Here is a 20227-nt window from a genome sequence, read left to right on the forward strand (position 1 = left end):
CTGCAGTACCAGCTGGGGGAAAAGGAGATCCAGGTAATAGGAGAATTTTCTTATACGAACATTTACTTTGAAAGTTAGATTTTAACCAAAGAACAGAAGAAGGCTATTTCTAGAAAACACTCCTTAAAAACCTGGTCACTGCCTGGTGATACACTTAATAATATGTGGTGGAGGTAAGATGGACTGCCAAAAGCACAAAGGCAAGGAATAATTTTCATTTCCACTGCAGCCCTTTCATCTGAAGATCTGAAAGCACGTCACAGTCTGGCTGTCAAAAGCTGAAAAAATGTTATTAAAAAGAGTTATTTCTTTGTTTAGACATCCCCCCCCTTCCTCTTGCTCCCCTCCCAGCATCAGAACTTTTTCAGGACCTTTACATTTAATTAGAAATTTGTTTCTTAATAGGAAATTTTCAATCAATCTTGAAAAACCCCCCAGGAATCCTGACTCCTGGGGAATACTAAGCAAAGGTAATGCATGAATATTTCCCTTCCCCAAAGCCGTATTTGCTGGAAAGCAGCAGGTGTGAGGAACTAAATTAATGTCTGCACACTTTAAAGTCCCGGTGTGGCACTCCAGTCTCTCCTGAACATTCAGGAGTGGCAGAGTTGTGAGATGATTTGTGGGTATGTGGAATGATAAATATGCAGATGAGAGCCCTGTGCAATTTTAATCAAAACAGATTGCAGCAAGGAAGGAATGGAGGTGTTAAAAACTATCTCAGCTGTCCTTCCTAACGAAGGCAGAAGGCTGATTAGATTTGCTCAGACACCCTCTACATGTCATGACTTGGAAATTAGACATAAAAGTGGCAGGGGAAAAAAGAGAAGGGAAAAATAGGAAAACAATTCCTGTCCAAGGAGATACCTCCAACATTACAGCAGGAGGGGATCAAATATTGTCAGCAGCATATTGGAGTCGAGCAGATCTTGTTAAAATCTGGCTAAAATAGCAGCGGGTTGGATTCTGACAGGGAGGAAGACTTGGCTGGAGAAGAGCCAAAGCCCTCTCCAGGGAACACAACAAGGAGCACTTTGAGGTTTGTAAATTGCTAACCCCAAAACAGTTTTCTGTGATCTGTTAACTGAGGGAATTTGGTGTTTCCAGTGAGGTGTGATCCATGTGTTCCCTGCAGCCTGGAGTGCCCAGCACTGACACTAGGTTATCACTGCCCCAGGAGCAGAAGAGCCACAGCAGGGATCTGATCTGAGCTGGACCATTCCCCCTCCATGAGCTCCAGGTATGGGGAGTTCCTTCTGCAAGGAACACAAGTTGTTCCTCATCAGTTGACACCATCTGCCAGAGGGCATTTTCACAAGGCAAGGCCTCGAAGGATGCCACCTCTCAAAGCCAGGGTGCTGGGGTGGCTCTGGCACGGGACTCCCCAGGCTCTGGGAATCTTCTCCAGCAGAAGAACATTCAGTCTGAGCTCAGCTGAAATGTTCTCAAAGCAAGGGACGGGGGAAGTTTTGACGTGTTGGGCCAAAACACGAACAGCTCTGACTTCATCATCTTTCACAGCTCTTTCCACACTTTCATAATGGCAGAAAATCATTTTTTTTCCATCCTCAATTCCAACAGGGTGAAGGAATCAGCAGGGATACTCAGTGGAGGTCAAACTACATTAAATCACAGTGGAGAGCAGAAATTCATAACAGTCCTAAACCATTACCCCTGAATCTTTTCAGCAGAAATGATCAAAGACACCTTTTTTTTATGTAATTTTTTTTCCTCTTATTTACACTGTATCCCTTCTAAGGGGGGAAATTTTAAGGCTGTCAAATTTAGAGTAATTCAGAGTATCCACTGTGTTCCCCAAGACTCCTGGAGAATGTGTGTGCAAAGAAGTGTGGCAATTATTCCAACCCCAATTAGACCCTGCAGAAATGAGCAGGCCCTGAGGGTGTGAAACTCCAAAGGGAAATTTTCATTATTCAGGAATTTTCTTCAAAGTCTTAACCTGGCTGCCCAAAGAGATGAACAAAGGGTCATAACTTTCAGAGGGGACAGAAGGAAGCTGATTGCCTTTTTCTCAGTGGTTGGAACAGATAAAGTGCAGAGTGATAAGCAGGAATCCATCCAGGTTCCAGGTTGAGGAGTTACCTTTTATTTATAGTCAAACAACTTCACTTCTACCTCCATGACCAGGCCACAAAGAATAAACATCCTGCATTTGCTCTACAGTTTTCTAGATGATAAATCCTACAGTTGTAAGGCCCCACAAAACTATGGATCCAGGCTCAGTGACCTTCCTTTAATGAATAGAAAAACGTGCAAGCACTGAATAAAAAGCCTTTGCTACCCCACCTATGCCAGATTTTCAGATTAAAGCTCTCCTTGGAAATTACAAAGGGAGATAAGCATTAACCAGAATGATCTGTCTGTCTGTGGGAGTGAAATTAGTGTGAAAAAGAGGGAAAAAGCAAGGAGGCATCCTCTGGAAAAACTCCTTGGAGAAATGGGCAGGTAGAAAACAACTGGGAAGGAAGTTTTAAAAGTTGTTTGATTAGAGGAGTTGAAGTGTAGGGATACAAGTGACACAGACACACTTTTTCTGTCACAGAAGGGACTCAGTGATGTCCACAGCCCCTCAAGAGGAGCCTCATGGCACCCACATGTGCTGCAGGGAGGTGAAGAGCCTCTTCTCCAAAAGCTTTTGTAATCATAATGGATAAACAGAGCACACTCCTCCACTTTAAATATGGAAAGCTGGGACATGGAGAGCCTGGCACTGAGAGCCCTGAGCTCCCTAGGAGCCTCTGACTTTTTGCTGAGGTATTTTCCTCTACAAGCCACCACTGAGTGCCACCACAGTGGTTCAAACACCTCCCAGAAGTCATTTAGAGCTCTTAAAGCACATAAAAGCACATTTTCCTCTGGATGTGCCTGCCTTTGTGACTTAAATCCTTCTCATTTCAGGGCAAAGCAGCAGTTTGTGTTTGAAGTGGGTGAGCAGCCACAGCTCAGGGCTCTGGATGCCACCTGGGTCCCATCTGGGGCTGGCACTGCACATTCCAGAGCAGTGGAGCTCTCTGGGACTGAGGACAGACACAACCAAGAACACCCTGAGTGCACTTCATGCAGGGTTGATTCCTGAGCTGTCACAGATCAGAGTTCTCAAGCCCAGAATGTATCCATCATCCATTCCAAGGGCCTGGCTCACGCCGCTGGAATTACTCATAAAAACAATAGGAATTTTAGATTATCTTAAATCCTATGAGAGGTCCTGTGATCACATTCATACCTCAGACTCTTTCAAAGAACTGCAATTAAAACAATTCATGAGTGCTTTTTGCCCCATGCAGCCCCTGAGGTCCTGCATTAAATATCACTCAGCTAAGCCCGAATTTCTCAGTTCAGTTTTCACCTTCGGCTCTTAGACGACGTTCCTGTTTTGGGGAAGCTGTAGAGTTTCTGGTTCACAGATCCTACTGTACAAATATGGAAATAAAACAACTTTGATGCACTGTAGCCTCTGCCCATTCTACCTTGGCTGGAAAGCAGCAGTGGCCAGGGCTGTTTTGGAAGGAATTTTAATTAATTGCTTTGTGTACAATTTGGAATTTAGCAAAGGCTCATATTTCAAAGCCATCAGCATGACAGTGCCACAAAGGGGAAGGAGAAATAACCCACTGAAGCCAACATCCATAAAAAAGTGAAAGAGCTCTGGTAAATTCTGAATGATAAGCATAGAAGGAGACCCATGAGAGACTCAACCTTCTGTTGTACAGTGACTATTTTGAGGTAAATTAGCATGATTATTCCATTATAAACTACTTTTGTTTCAGAAGTTTTGTCCTTTTAGCCATGGAAAATCTCTCCAGGTCTATCCTTGTTCAGGATCTCCGAGAGAGAACAGAACTTTCCAAACTAAACAATGAGTTTGGCTCTTTTTCAAAGCAGAGTAAAAATTCAGGGATTGGAGGTGGTCTTATTCCAGTAACAGTGACACTTTTGACCAGTGAAATATTGAATATATTGAAGCAAATCTCATTAATTAAATGAAAAATTAAATCAGCAGGCAGAGATACAGCTAGGAGAAAACGACTGCTAAAAACATGCAATAATTAAACAAAAGTGAAAATAAGATTAAACTTCCTAATTCTGCATTTCTAACTGCTCTAGAAAGATCCTTCAGTTTACCCCTAAGGAAAGGCTTCCTTTGCTCTCAGTTTTTCTGCATAAACTCAATGCTCATCATGCTAGAATGTCTTCATTCTTTTAATATATCACCTGGATTGGAGGAAGCCCCAAATGTGTTAAATAAGAGGAGAAAAATGTCTACAGATCTTAATGAGGTTTAATCACAGTCACCCCCTAAATAGGTCAAAGGTGGGGACAAGATTGGTGGTGAAAAGGGCAAAGGAGATCTTTGGAAATGGCACAGCCTGGCTGGAGCAGAGCTGCTCTGACACCACCACCATGCTGTTTAGGGCAGGACTTACCCTTCAGGCCAATTATTTTTAGAATAAACTCAAACCTGGAGGCTTTGCAACTTCTGTCTCCAACAGGTATCCCAAGCATGATGAAGAATTTACATTTACAGGAGCAGTGCCCAAGGAAGTGGCATCTGCTGGACCCTGTGAGATCCCAGCTTGCCTTGGCTCATGTCGGAGCCTCTCAGCTATTTAAGCTGTTGTTTAAATGAGAAGCATCCAACGTGGCATTATGTAATAATTATATATAGGCTGCCAGCCTCGGGAAGAGACCACACTAAAAACAGGAATCCAAAGCTCTTAACTCATTTCTGGTACCACCAGATTTAATAAAATTATCTGCATCAAAAATGAGTGAAGGTAATTGCTAAGTGACTTGGAAGCATGGTGCAGAATTAATCAGACCACACTTGTAATGTGGTGTTTAATCTTTCATGTAATTTGCTGCTAAATGTGCATAATTAGAAACAAATAAATGATACATCTCAGTGTGAGCAGCAGATGTGCTGCCTGCCAGCATGGTTAGGAGCTCCTGACTAGGGATAATTGGGCTTAACCCAGGTCTCCAGCTTGGGCCTTGATGGGATATTGCCTTTTAGCTCATTTTAATTCGAGAACTGCAGGAGCCCTTCCTGCATTTCCTTGGAGGCCTTGTCCAGCAAAAGTGTGCCAGGGTGGGGAGCTGCTCACCACATCCTCATCCTCATCACAGAGGCAGCAGGAGCTCAGTCTTGACAGCCAGACTGAGATCCCAAAGCACCTGGCTGGAAACCCAGCAGCTTCCCGAGCAGGGATGAGATCCTTGGGATGAGCAGGGATGAGATCCTTGGGATGAGATCCTTGGGGTGAGCAGGGGTGAGATCCTTGGGATGAGCAGGGATGAGATCCTTGGGATGAGCAGTGATGAGATTATTGGGATGAGATCCTTGGGATGAGATCCCTGGGATGAGCAGGGGTGAGATCCTTAGGATGAGATCCTTGGGATGAGCAGGGATGAGATCCTTGGGATATTGCTGCTGTCCAATATTAGGTGCTAAAGGCCTTGAGAGCACCAAGAACACACAATGGTGCCACTTCCCCTCCATCAGGGAGGGATTTGTGCCACCTTTTGGCAGAGGGTGAGTTTGGGGAGCGCTGTGTGTGACCCCACAGGCGCTGCCAGAGCCGCTCCCGCCTGCCAAGACTCCGAGCATCCAACAAAACCCCAAGGCACAAAGGGAGCTGGGAGTGAAAACCAGCCCTGCTCCACCACTGCATCCCTGTGCCAGGGCTGGCTGCTCCAGCCAGCAGGGCAGGCTGCTTGGGAGCAGGAAAATCTGAATTTCCATACGTGTTTGGTCCCAGCCACTGAGGAGGACATTGGCAAAGCGTCTGCCCGGCCAAGGCGAGGCGGATAAAGCACTTCCCCGCAAAGGTTTATTTTGGGTGTGCTGGAGGCTGAATTCCTGGGCTGGAGTAATCCTGGGGATGAGGTCATGTGTTCCCTGAAGGGGCTGCTTTGTAGCCAGCGTTAGTTAGCAACGCTTTTTCTCTTATCAAGCATCTGATTAAACTCACAAAAGAAGGGTCTTTAAAAAACAGGCTCTGGCAGAATTGAGAAGTGAATAAATAAATGGAGTTTGGGGTTTTTTTGTGGTTTTGTTTTGGGTTTTTTTTTCATTTTGCCCTACAGGAAAAGGGGAGATGAATAAGATGGGAAAGGGGGACAGTAAATTGATTCCTTGTTCTGAGATGACAAAGATCTTCATCAATTCAAGATTTCAAGATAAGAGCCAGCCCTGTGGCAGACACCAGGTACCCCCAAATGTCACCTGGGAGGGTCACAGTGCAGCACCCCAAACCATCCCACACCTCTCCCTGCCCCAGTGACCCAGCACCCACCTGCAGCAGCAGCAAAACCCTTCACCAGAAATGGGCTTTTGTTCCATTATGGAGGAGGTGAACTGAAATTGGGCTCCAATTCTTATTTGACATGAAGAAAGACTTGGCTGGCTGGCACTGATCTCTCTGTAAGCACTCAAGGATATTTATAAATGATATTTACTGTACATACTAGAATATTTACTGTACTTACTAGAATGACAATATTTCAAATCAGTTATTTGGTGGCATCAGTTGTTCCCTATATCAGAATTAAATATTTCTTTTTGTTCCTCTCATTTTTTATAATTTCATTCAGTATTTCCCTCCATTGTCCTCTCCATTGGACGTCCAAAAAAAACCCCAAAGTGTAAATGTTGCCTCTATAAAAGAACTGGAGCCAGGTGATGATAAAGTAACAGATAAAACTTTTCACACCACATATTTGGTCACTGAAAGGTGCCATCTTTCATTTGACTGTTTTTTTCTTTCATTTGATTCTGAAGACTCAGCAAGAAGGAAACTAAGAGGGAGTCAGCAGCATTTCAGGAGTTCTTGAGAAAAAAATTCCCTGACAAACCTTTTTTTATAAATCTTTGAAACCAGTAATGGCTTGCTTTGAACCAAATGGCCTGTTTGAAAGAATAACCACCTCAATCATTTCTTCAAAGGATTCTTGCTCCTTTTTCTAATAAAAGCCAGAGCAGCCTGGCCTTCAATTAGTAAGTGAAAATTTATGAAACTGAACCCACGGTGCTCATCCTTCTCCTGCACCCCAGGACAGAAAAAAGAGAATTAATCTCATGTGCACTCCCACCTCTAAAAGCTCAGAGTTGTTCCCATCGGGGAGTAAAACGTGTCAGCTCATTTTCAAACGCCAAACTGAATTTTCAGGCAGCAAAACACTTCAAAAATACTGGCCCAGGAGCCAGAGGGCTCCTTGTTGCTGGCTGTTCTGCCCAATTACCTTCAGCTTGATGCCATCTCCAAGGACAGCGATTCTCCTTTTCCCAAGAAGAATCCTGCTTGATATCCACCAAAGGATCATAACTATGGATAAAAACCACTCTCCTGCTCCCCCAGGATGTTTGGCTGGGAGTCAGCTTGGCTCGAGATGTAAAACAAACAGCTTGGAAGGGAGAGAGCAGAGCTGGGGAGGGGCAGCAGAGGAGACAGACACGGAGGGTTCTCAGGTTTGGGATTCGATGGCGCTGCTCTGGTGTCTCAGACAACTCCACCTCTCCTTTGCCTCCAAAACATGTTAGACCAGCTGGTGGATTTGACCCATGGCACTGCAGGGATTCACAGCAGCTAAAAATATGTCTGTGTATCATGTCTTTAAAAATTCTGTTCTTGTTGGAGGCAAAAAAAAAAAAGAAAAAGATAAGACTGTGCAAAAAGGATGCTGCTGAATGAGTTCAAGGGAATAATGCAGCCTGGAGTAGGCTGGCTGAAGTAATGTCTCACTCATGGTTTGTGTTGCTCTTTCTTAGAGGTGCAAAGCCCAGGAAATGAAAAAGCTGCATCTATAAAAAGCAAAGGGTTTTTCTTACAAATTAGGTTTATTCCCTTTAGGATGTGAGGAGGTGAAACTCTGAAATGCTGAGCTGGAAATGCCAAACAAAAGCTCATTTGGAATAATCTTATTTTTGAGAATGTATTTTGGCTAACCTTTCTAACAGTGGCACACATGTGGGTGTGGATTTTGATCCTGGTTCTCCTGCAGCATAAGGAAAGGAGCAAATTCCTTCTGGATTTATCCTGCAGGGACCTGTGGAAGGTGAGTGAAGGGAAAGGGGGCACAGAGCTCACCTGTGCTTTACCACAGAACCTTGCTTTGTGGTGCTGGGAGGATGGACCTCTCTGGAGAGGACAAATTCTCCTTTATGGAATCTGGGAATACAAATTGGCTTACCCAGGAGTCTGCTGAATGATGGGGAAATATAAATTGGAATAAAGTTTGAGGTGAACCAAGAGAGCAGCAAGGAAAATGGAATTGGAGTTTAGTGGAATGGTGAGGTACAGAATTATGGTGTCAGGGCAAAGTGGGACTGAACAGGTCTCCCAAAAAAGAATGGATTCCCCAGGCTTGTAAAAACTACATCTCAACAATAAAGGTTGAGATAAAACCTTCCTGACTGAGGGTCTGCCATGCCCAAATCTTCTTTTCCATAACAAGAGAAATGGTGCTAAATAGAGCTGGGCCCATGGGGCAGTGGGAGGTGTCCCTGCCATGGCAGGGGTGGTAAAATGGGGATGAGTTTTAAGGTCCCTTTCAAACCAAGCCATCCTGTCTTCTTTGATTCTCTGAAATCTTTTGCTCTGAAGAAGAAAGCCTGACCAGATGTGCAGCACACACAGAGCTCCAGGACTGCCTGAAACTCTGGCTAACAATAGAAAACTGCAGCCTTACTCTGAAACCAAGAGGATGTGCCAGGCCAGTTACCAGAATGAGAAGATGACTCCATGGAAATAAATTACAAGGTTACCAAAACCCAGAGAGAAAGAGTTTGAGAAAAATCTGCAACTGACCCAAAATGCACGGCTCTAGCTCATTCTATTGCATGAACTGAAAGTCCTTTAATCTCTATATATTTTATGGGATCAGAGGGATGATTCCCACACACGTGCACCATCCTCCTGCACCTCGGAGTGCCAAAGTTTGCTGCTGTTACACAACCCAAGTGATTCAGCCCTGTGGATGGGAAGTGCAGGAGAATCCTTCATCCAGCTCTGACCACAGAAGGAATTTTACAGCAGCCACAAGAAACAGCCTGGTTGTTTTATAGAGAAGATCATTCAAATGTGTTGCATATGAACTTAATAAAAATAACAAAACAACAATGAAAAAGAGCATTACAAGAGGTAACCACGGGAGATCTCACACCAAACCCAGCTGCTCTAACTCACAGGGACTGAGATGAGGCACAAGTTAACAGGGAATTCAGTCTGCCCTTGGAGCTTGGGGTTTTGTTAAGTGCTCGGACACTTGAGCATCAATTTCTGGAAATGGGAGAAAAGAGAAACAAAACAAGCAGGTCAGTGGGGTGCTCTGGAGCTGCATTCAGGCTCCTGGCAGGGGGCACAGCAATCAGCCAAGTGGAGCAATTTGCTGCAAACTCAGGGGTTGGGAGGGAAAAAAAGCACCATCTGCTAAGTACTTTTTTCTCACATCTGCAAAGCAACCTCTGTTCCTGCTGTAGCTGTCAGAGAGGGAAGAAAAAGCCCATGGCAGATAGAGCCTAGAACAAAAAGTGTGGATTAGAAACAGCAGGGCACACCAGAGATGGCAACAGCAGAGCCAACACTGGATTCAGAAATGCTGGCACTGCTCTAAAAACAGAACCAGAGCTGGGGAAATGGGTCACATCTGAGGGAATGTGGAAAGCAGAATGGATGGGTCACACCTTCCCTTTGCCTGGCTTCTGCCTGAACCCCCTGTGTGCATTTCCAGCACAGGAGAGATGTTTCCCATCGCTCTCTGGAGACACAAGCAGAGCTCAGGGCTGCTGAACAGGGAGCTGAACACGGGCCGGGGCAGAGCTGCCACAGAAACATCAATTAGTGCCTTTTCCAATAAATAAAAAAGCAAGCCTTTCACAGCAAAAGCAGCTCCTGTGCATAATCTCCCAGCAGAATCCACTCCTGCCTCTTTAGTACGCCCTGTACCTTTTAATAAAGCCTTTGCTAATAGCAAAAGCATTCGCTGGGGCTCTTGGCTTTTCCCTGCTCGCAGCAAAGACGCGGAGCTGGAAAAGATCTACGCTTTTCCAAACTTGTCTTTGGAAAGTTTCTCTGCCAAGTTACACTTTGTCAGGAGCTCATTATTTTCTGGGTAGAAGCTGGAGGCTTCACTTTGAAATACTTTGAGGGTTTTGCTGATGCAGTTTCAGACCATGAGGTTCATGTGCTCGCTCGAATGAATCACAGCAACTCGTGTTCCTTCCACACACAAAGCTCTGCTTCATTTCCAGGCCCTTCTCCACGCTCTTGCTTCCAAAACCACCTATAAATTTTCCAGAGCCCATTTCACAAAGTTCTAGGTGGTTTTGGGATGAGATGGGAAGAGCAGAAATTTAAGACTTCTGACTTTTCCTCCCACTCTTTTCATGCCAAGCGGGAGTTGCTGAGAACAAAGCAGCAGCCAGTCCTGGAGATGGGAACTTGGCCAGTGCCATTTGTCTCAAAAGTTCATGATTTAGGTACCAAACATCATCTTTTTTACTGATAATGAGAGGTAGGAAATAAGCCACCAATACTCTTGATAAATACAATAACAACAGGTGAAGGAATAACTGATGTGCTATTAAAAAAAACAGATGCCAAATTAACACATTTACCAAAAACATTGGTGGAATCTGTGCAATAGAAATAAGGATCATTTATTAGAACCATAAACTACTGACATATTAAACAAATCCACAGTGAACAGGCACTGCGAACTGCTTTGTGCAGCACCTCTGAGGAAGCTGTTTTTCAAATTTCTCCTGGAGGTCAGGAGCAAGAGATGAGCCAAAATTCTGCTCTACACACCCAGCCCCACACTTTTCCATATTTAAAATTATTTTAGCTGAAGGAATGTCACGTACAGAGGCAAGAGAGGTGGAATTCTTTTCTTTTAATGGCTCTGCTGTAACTAAAAGCACGAACAATTTACATTTATATTGGTCTGGAATGATGGAAAGTATTTAATTGTATGGATTGCTGCAGATGATATTGGTCAGCAGGCAGCAGGATACTTTCAGAATTCATTATAAATATTTGCATGTGCTTTATAATTTTACTTTGACTTAGCCATAGACTTATTCAAGCACTAAAAATGACTCAAGACTCAACCATAAAAGCCTGTACTATTCCTGGGGACCAGAATTCTCATTCTTTGCCTCCTGTCATTAGCAGACTTTGGGCATGGTTTTAAAAGAAGCTGAGGAAACAGATGGGGAACCCTTCACCAGGCAGTTCCTTGCTTTTAAAGCAGTTCTGAGTTTCCCTGGGCAGCTTTTCCTCCCTGCTGGAGCTCCTCTGTCCTTGGTACTAGCACCTCAAACACACAGGAATGTGCACATTTCTCTAACTCACAAGACCACAGAAGGAGTTCCTTGAAATCTGACTTCCAGTAATCGCCCCCGGGCTGCAGATCTGCCTGGCCTAGTTCTGTCACATGTGGTAGCATCAAGAATTTGCATCTTTGGCAGCCCAGGGAAGGGTAGCAAACTCAGAGCAGAGCAAAACACATCGTGAAGAGAAGATGGAATGAAATCAGCCATGGCTTGGCAAGGTAGAATGAAATATAAATGAGAGGCACAAGATATGAAACAAATTGTGTGCAAGGCTTTTGGAAAAAGAGAGGAGGCAGCTTCTGAAGAGTCCGGTCTGGGATGTTTTGCAGTGCTCTGATGTAAAGCAGAGGCACTTATGTAATGTAATGGAAATTACAGCCATAAACACAGCCCTGAGCAGTGATTAGTGACTGAAGCCGGACAAAAATCTGCACTGCTGTCTCAAATGTCAACAAATTGGGCACTGCCACATTAATGGGAGGTTTGAGCCCTCCACCAGCACCGCCCTGACCTCGTTCTCTTAACCCACAGTGACTCGAGCCCTGCCTGCACTGAAGCCTTGGCCAGCAGCAATTTGAGCCTGGGGTGGTGAAAGGAGGGACGTGGAGCTCAATTATCCAGCACCAGATCCCCAGTGAAATCAATGCCATTGTGTCACATGAGAATCTGGCTGGCAGCCCCTGAAGTCTGCCCAGGAGAAAGCCATCCCCTCAGCAGGGCAGGCTGGAGGGGACAGGGGACAATGCAGGCAATGAAGGGCCACTCTGGGCATGGAAAACACTCCCTGGGCTCTGATTTCCCCTCTGGCAGCCAGGGTTTGTCCCCCACTCCTGACCCATATGAGCACAGACCAAGCTGGGGCAGCCCAAGGCACCTTCTGCAAAAGGATATCATTGAGGCAATGTGTGTGACATGGACACCCAACACCCTGCACCGAAGAGAGCTCAGCATTGCTCCTGTCAGCAGGAAAAGCTCTCTCCCAGGTGGAGCTGCACACCACAGACTCAATTCTCAGTTAAATTAATTCATTTAATTTTTCATTAAATTAAGCCCCCCTTTTTCCAGTTTATTATTACGATATTAGGATACACAATATATAGGACACATATAACCCAGAGAGGCTGTGGATTCCCCATCCCTGGAATTGTTCAAGGTCAGGGATCAGAACAACAAAAAAGGTGTCCCTGCCACATGGCTGGTGACAATAAACTGAATTTCCTTCTCTCTGGCAGCAACCCTGGCAAATCCCAATGTGCTCTTGCTAAGACAAATAAATACATATGAGGTAACAATCAGAGAATGACAAATAAAGCAACAAATAATGCTGATGTGTTTGAGAATGGCACTCTCTGGGTGCTGCAGGCTTTCCATCAAGCCTGGAGCTGCAGCACTTGGAGTGCTGGCTCCCAGTGATTGACTTGCTAACCTGTAAAGTGGCTAAGTCAACATCATAATTAACACTTGGCAGTGGAAATATAAATTCCCTGGCTTGTAGGTGGTATATCCTCCTTTAAACACTCCACTTGGCCACCAAACTGCAAAAATAGATAGGACATTCATAAGGGGCTCTCACCATGGGAAATGCCAGCATTTTTTTTTTTTTCCCCTGGAAACTGTTTACATGGCCAAAATCCTTCAGTAAGAAAAATGATCTGAGAACTTTCCCTTCATATGTATCCCGTTCTGCCGTGCCTTGTGGGCCACAGTGTGCAGCATTCATCGGGAGTCAGCCCTGAATTACTGCGGTACAAGCCATGCAGGAGGGAAGTACAAGCCACAAGCAAAAGGAAAATATGCATTACACTGGCTCTGGCCAAGAGGAATGGGCTGCCTGCAGATCACAAGCTACCTTTATATCTTTCTTGGCATAGACCTTCGTCCTGCAGCACAGAGAAGCTATTTAGGAGGATTCAGCATATCCAAAAGAGGCTGGCCCTCCAAAGGAACCAGGAGAGACAATGAACCGGGGCAAACTGGCCACTGAGCTCCTTTTGAGAGGCCAACAAACATCTCCTGACAAGATGAAATCCTGGGGAGGGAGATAACCACCAAGGGCTGGTGCTGGAGTGCTCAGCACACACTGAGAGTGACCCTTTCCTGTCCAAATAAAGGCTTTTCATCAGGGCAAAGAGGCACAAAACCACAGTCCCCAGAGTCCTCAGCCCACAGCATCCTGTGCCTGAGATAAACCCCAACCTGACCGACAAAATCCGCCTCTTTCCAGGTCTTTTGATTTCTTGGCAATGGAAAGTGAACTTATGTCTTGGAAATAAAGCTTTTTTTAGCCTTTTTCCAGCCTTTCCTTCATGGTGGAAATAACTCTAGCCAGGTGGGCACACAGGGAAAGGATCTCCCAGTTTAATTTTCATGTTTAAGCAGAAGAAGAAATTTATGTTCCCTTTTTAGCTTTGTGCTGTCAGAATGGCAGAAAAGAAGATAAATTTAAGGGAGAATCAAGACTGTTTAGATTAAATATTCTGCTAATTCCACAACAAAATTAGCATTTGCAATTTTAGGCTTATGGGCTTAGCAAGTTCTGGTGCCTGTTGGGCACAGTCAAAGCCAAAATCATTATAATGGAATTTCCCCAGGCTCTCAGTTTCAGCATCCTGGGAGGCTCCTGGCCAATATCTGTCCACACTTCGTCAATGCTCCAGCCTGCCATGGGAAGAGGCAGCCACTACAATAGACCTTTGTTGAGCCCATGATTCCAGCAAGCACTTTTGGAGAAAAAAAAATCTGTATTTAAGGTTTCTGTCCTACCACCCTGCACTTTCTCCTCGATTGCTGAAGAGAATATGTTTTCTGAGCATGAAACAATATCATTTTTGTGGGGAGTTTGGAAAGGCAGCGCTTGTATGAGTGGAAGAAAAGCTTCCTTTCTGCGGCCCGTGCGGGGCTGGGGCTGGGGAAAAGGGATTTCTGTGTGAGTAATCTTTTAAAGTAGGAAGCAGAGCTCCCCCATTGCTTGGGAAGAATGGACCTCCAGTGGGCTAATATGTGATGGATGACTGAATGCAAACTTGGCAACGTTGCCCTCCGCTCCCCAAAGAATACAAAATGCCACTGCCTGTTCGGGCACCGGGGCTCTCCCCTTGGAAGAGCTGAAAACTTGGCACAGTCCCACCTTCGTTTAATTGAAACTGCAGACAATTATGGGATGGGAGCTTGGAGAGATTTCTTGGGACGAGATCAGCTCAGGATGGATTTGTCTTGGGTGATTGGCTTATGCATAAGCCAAAGAAGAACATAAATGGTGAGATATTTCCCGTTAACTCCCCAGCCTGAGCAGCAGAACCTCACATTGGTTCAGGAGGGGTGTGTTGGAGGGGTGGAATTTATATTAATAATTATTATGTGAATTCTACATCTGGATATACTCTCTGAAGGTACAGGTGGAGGTTTTTTGATGTTATTTGGGCAGCAACACATTGGACAGGCAGCATATAGGAGAGAGAAATGACATTAAGGACAATTCTAGTTATAAAGGCCCATCTACCATTCATTCAATGCTAAAACGTGATACTAAATTATTCAAACTTTGCTGTTTGAGTAGAAGGAACCCCATCTATTCCTTCTTTCAAAGCCCAGACACTTCCTGCAGGCTCCAGAGCCACCTCTTGTCAGGCAGGATCCCACTGACTCCTCCGTTCCACACCGTGGGGTTACATCATGCTCTGAGGGATTTCAGGAGCTGGAATCATGCCCAGTCTCTAACTTTTCCCACATGTGCAAGGCTTTTAACTCCAGCTCTGACTGGCCAGAGGGTCAGACCCACGGGTGGACAGCGAGCACGGAGGGAGGAGAGGTTTCACACTTGCAGAAACCCTGAGCTCGGTGGAAACTGTGGCGACTCAAGATTGTCCCTCAGGGTTGTTCATTTCTCTGCTTTCCAGCAGTCCCCTTCCTCAAACAACTGCCTTTTTAGTTCCTTTTTCTCTTCACCGTAAAAAGATCCTTTTGGGAGCAGTTAATATTGGGAACTGCAGGTTCTTTGTGGCAGAGAATATAATTTATTAAACCTCTTCACTCCTAATACAGCGAGACCCTAAAATGCTGGAGCAATAATTACAGCATCAACCAACCAAAACCATGGACAGCAAGTCCTCTTCAATATCAAACAGTTTCATGAACTAAATTGCATCTTAAAAACTCATAAGCAATCAGTACACATCCCTTATTTTGAGCTCCTGACCTCAGGTTATGGTGTTTCCTGTCCAGAACTCATTAGTTACTAATCCTATAATTGCTTGCAGTTTTGAAAATTTCTGAGCCTGCCAGATGACAAAATATTAACTCCTTTCACTTAGATTGCTGTCTTCCTTAGTTTCCCACTTCAGCAACAGTGATTTTTTTCTGCAATATGACATCAGCAGCTTCCTTAAAACCACTAAGGGCAGCTATTACATTTTACAGTAGTTTCAGACTTCTGCAGTTTATAACCACAGGGTTAGATCAGAGCTCAGTCTTTGAGCGGGGTGTGCTAAACTCACAGCAGAAATCCAGTCTGAGAAAGCACACACTGGTAAATCAGAGCCCAGTTTCAAAGCCCTGTATCCCAAACTGACACAATTCAAAACAAATTCCCTTTATTATTGGAAAGCTGAGATTTTGAACTTTCCAGGGATGTAAATCATCCACTCTTAAGCCTGGAGTTTTATGAGTCACTGGACCTTAAAACTGTCAGTGGCCCTTCAGCTTAGCAGACTGTGATGGCACGAGGCCAAGGAGGAATTTATCAAGTCACAGGCTTCAAATGAGAGTAATTATTTGGCCACTCTGGATTTCTGATGGCACAGAGGTAAATGTGTAGCTGATAACAAAACAGACACCACCCTCTGCATTAATCTTCCTTCCAAAGATAAGATTCCTCCAGGGATGCCAGGGCTGTCTAAGGGATACAGGACTGGATGAAAACTGTTCCTCCCTTACATCCATTTCCATCAGACACCCACTGTCTTACCCAGGACAGTTAAATCAGCACCACTTAAAGCACTGGACACATCCTACAAGGCTGGGTGGGCAGAGGCACCGTGGTTTTGTACCAGGAAAACAGCACAGACCTGGCCAAGTCATTTTTCCAAATGGCTTTGCCAGGAGGGATGAAAGGGTTAAAGCTCTGGCTCCAAAGCAGCATCACTTTTTCACAGACATTTCTGCTTTTTAGTTCTGCCTGACTCTTGGAAAGGATGAGAAAGACCCAAAAAGCACAGACCCTGATATTTAATCTCATTTTCTTATCAAAAAGTGAGACAATGCTCAAGAACAAACTTTGACAGTCTCTTTACAGCAAGTCAGAACATCTTCACCCATGAATAGTCTTTGGCTTTTTTTAGATGTTTTATAAAAAGCACTAATATGAAAAATAAGCTGAACGTCAAATACCTTTAGAAATGATGTTATAGCAACATGATAGTTAATTTTGAGTGAATACTGAGAAATAATCTAGTTTTAAAGAGCTGGGATAATAAAAGAGGATGGCTTTCAAAAAGTCTCCACCTAACAGTTACTTAGAATTTGTGCAGCACATTTTAGCCTGTGTTTAGGGGTTTTCCCAGTAAGTTCTAACCTCATTAAGCATCACTATTTGAGCAGGAAATTTGGGTCTGGTTGTTTGTCTTTTTCATGTGCCCATGACCACTGTGTACCTGGAAGGGATTTCTTTAGCAGAATTTCTGCTTTCTCTTCGCATGAGACCTGACATTCTCATCTGCAGGCTGGGGGCTTTGCAGCAGATCCTTTGGCTCTTCCACAGCTCTGGAAACACTGATAAAGTAACTGCAGTGAGAGGATTAAGGGCTGGGACTTACAAAGAAACTTCTCTGGGCTGAAAGGAGCCAGAGGATAAAATTAATGAGCACAAAATATGGGAAGTGAGTGCCAATTTGGTATTTGGGAGAGTGACTGGGTCAGTGATGGGAAGCACAGCCCTCGTCACTCCTGTCCCATCGCTCCAGTTCAGGGGCATGTCCTTCCCTGAGCACAGGGCAGCACCTGCCCTGGGAACACCCTGCCAGCTCTTCCAGAGGCTTCCCAAATCCCCTGCCAGGGAAGCTGAGCTGCACACAGACCAGTTATCGTCTCTTGGCTAAACACTTTGAATCTGAAGAAGTTTGACCAGATGAATTTGTCCCCAGCTTCCCTGTATCAGTAAGAAACAGCCCAAAAGAAATCACATTTCTTGCAAGTTTCCCTAGGATTCAGAGGATGGTCCCTAATTCCCATTGTACACCTCATTTCTGGACTCCAGCACCCCTAAACTGTGCAGCCTGGGCTAGTGGAAGGTGTCCCAGCCCATGGTTGGAACTGGATGATCTCCAAGGTCCCATCCATCCCAAACCATTCAAGATTTCACAGCTTTAAAAGGCAAATGCACAAACCCAGAACAACAAAACAGCTCCCACATGTAACATTAATTGGGAAGTGTGTAAAATCAATTCCCATTATTTATTATAGTCTTAAAATTAAATTAAAATTAAATCAGGAGAGAAAAACCAAACAGCTGGACAGCAAGGCTTTTACCCAGACCATAGAATCACATCCACCTCATTGTTTTCTGTTTTTTCTATTAAGAAAACTTTTATAAGTGTTTTTATTGCGCTTTTTAATTTTGTATCTCCACTGTGCAGCACAACACATCACCATCATTTCAACCTGAACATTCCTTCCCATAGTATGAGACAGACTTTTCAGAAGTTTAGATTCACTGCCAAAAACTCTCTGTCCTGGTAGCCAGACAGAAAATCAGGCAGGGAAAACTCTGCAAAGGTGATGTAACACTAAGTCTTGAGTGAGTGGGTTGAGCTCCTAAACGAATCTAAGTGTGTTCACCATCTCCCAGCCAGCTTCTCCTTTTTAAGCCAATTTGAGCCTTGCTGGTAAGTGCAGACACAGTCATGCAGAAAATCTCAGTGCACCAGGGAGCGAGGAGCTGAGACTCGGAGCAAGTGCCTCTGTTTTTCCATGAGGATGGAGAATTTCACCCTCCCGCTCCCAGAACCCACCCAGCAAAGCACTGGTAATAAAATACCAGTTGAATCTTCCTTTGTGCTTTGCTCCCCACTGCAGGCTAATATTACTGCACTTTTGAAAGAAACTGGAGCACAGTGGGGGTGGAGAGGAAGGTGACAAAGTCTTTGGAGCAAAAAAACCCCACAAAACGAATGTGGGGACAGGGAATGACCAGTGGGAAGGGCCTGGCTCTCATCAGGTCACAGAGAGGAGCACAAGAAGAGTTGCTTGGGAGGGTTAAAACCTGCGAGTGGATTTAGTCTGGTTCTCGAGGTGAGGATGGGGGAAACACTTACAGCACTCCAGGAGCCAAGAGGAAATCCCAAATCTGCTTTCCTCGCCTGCCTGTCCATCCAGTCTCTGCCCGGACTTGTGTGGATGCCCAGCATCCAGCCATTCATTCATTGGGTCGGGTGGATGTCATCGAGACATTTCTTACATGATCACCCTGCACAGGGCACACAGCCTTCGAGGCAGGCATGTTCCAATCCCAAATTATTCCCACCAGGATCCCTGACCCTTTCCTGGCATCCCATCCCGGGGGGATGCCGGAGCGCGGGGTCACTGCGAACTCCTGGGCCAGAGCAGCTCCTGACTTTTTTTAATTCAGGGAGGAATCAGACTTACCTTAACCACTCTGGCAGAGCTTAGATCCCGCTGTGAGCAGCCTCCATGAAATAAATACGCTGTTCAAAGCCAGCTCAGCGCTCCTGACTTTTGTTGCCGTCCTGTCAAAACTCGGTGGAGTTGCGTTGTCCGTGTGTGCGAGCGCAAGGCAGCGAGCTTTGACAGCAAGGCAAACTGGTCAGAGCAGCCAGATTCTGCTGGGTTTATATAGCTGAGCTGCAAATCCTCATCCTTGGCTCATTCCACTGTAATAGGACGCCTGAAGGCAATTTTTTTTTTTTTGCTTTAAAGGAACAGCCTCTCCTCTCCCTGGCGTGGCTGCTGAAAGGCGCACACACTCTGTCATCCACACACACACAAAGAATTTGCATGCGATTTATGGCTAAAGAAGGAAACCCCCTGAACCATTCAAAAAAGAAAGTCAGCTCAGGGCAAATGACTCAGAAAGCAGAATATTTTCCCTACGGCATCAGCGGAGTGCATTATCAGGAGTTTTAATCCCCTCACCCCCATTATTTTAACGTTGCGAAATAGTAGCAAGCTCACATGAAATCAGGGGGTTTAAATTCTAGGGACTCCTGCAGAAATTATTGAGTTGAATGTGGGCGTAAATAGAGCCCACTCCACTGGAATCAACTGCAAAATTCAGATTTACACAGAGGATCTGGCACATTCCCATCTTTTCAAGCCTGTGATCTCTTTTGCATCCTTCTGCCCTCCTGCTCTGAAGAGCCGCAGGCAGGAGAGTGGGGAATTCACAAGAAAAGTGAGCCTGAGTCTTTGTCAAAAAAACCCCAACAACCTAAAACAGGAGAGATAAAAGCCCAAAGAGGACAAGACAGGAGGGATTCCCTTTCTTCCCAGATCAGATAAAAAGAGATTACGCTGCTGTCTGTGTGTACAGATAACCCAAGTACTTCTCTGAGGCTCAGGGCTTCCCAAGCCGGAGCTATCGGTGACACACAGGGCACTCAGCCGGGACCTTTCCAGGGCTCTTGGTGGTCTCTGAGTGCCCTTGAACCTGAGGCTTGTGGCAAGAAAGAGAAGATCACAGTTAAAGGATTCTCATTAGCTCCCATTTCTCTCCTCCTGACGCTAAAATCCCAGCTCTCCCCTGCCTGTGCCCAACCCGCTGCACTCGGGGTTTGTTTCCCTTTGGGTTCTGCTGTTGGCGAGGTGGTGAAAGAGGAGGAAAGAGGAAGATTGAACTTTCAGGTCTGTCTTCCAGGATAA

General features: G+C 45.1%; 1 protein-coding gene across 4 annotated transcripts in view; it reads right to left on the reverse strand.

Annotated features, from left to right (window-relative positions):
- Positions 1–19203, reverse strand: part of TNC (tenascin C) — a 64581-nt gene extending 45378 nt beyond the window's left edge. For 3 of the 4 annotated variants that reach the window (XM_086857905.1, XM_086857904.1, XM_086857903.1), the window contains exon 1: positions 18995–19199. The gene's annotated coding sequence lies outside the window, so the exon portion shown is untranslated. Of the gene's footprint in view, positions 1–18994 lie in introns of all 4 variants that reach the window. The other variant, XM_086857907.1, reaches the window with a different exon arrangement.
- Positions 19204–20227: the final 1024 nt, after the last annotated feature.

This window comes from Cyanistes caeruleus, chromosome 20 (assembly GCF_971803275.1).
Source record: "Cyanistes caeruleus chromosome 20, bCyaCae1.hap1.1, whole genome shotgun sequence".
Lineage (NCBI taxonomy): Eukaryota > Metazoa > Chordata > Aves > Passeriformes > Paridae > Cyanistes > Cyanistes caeruleus.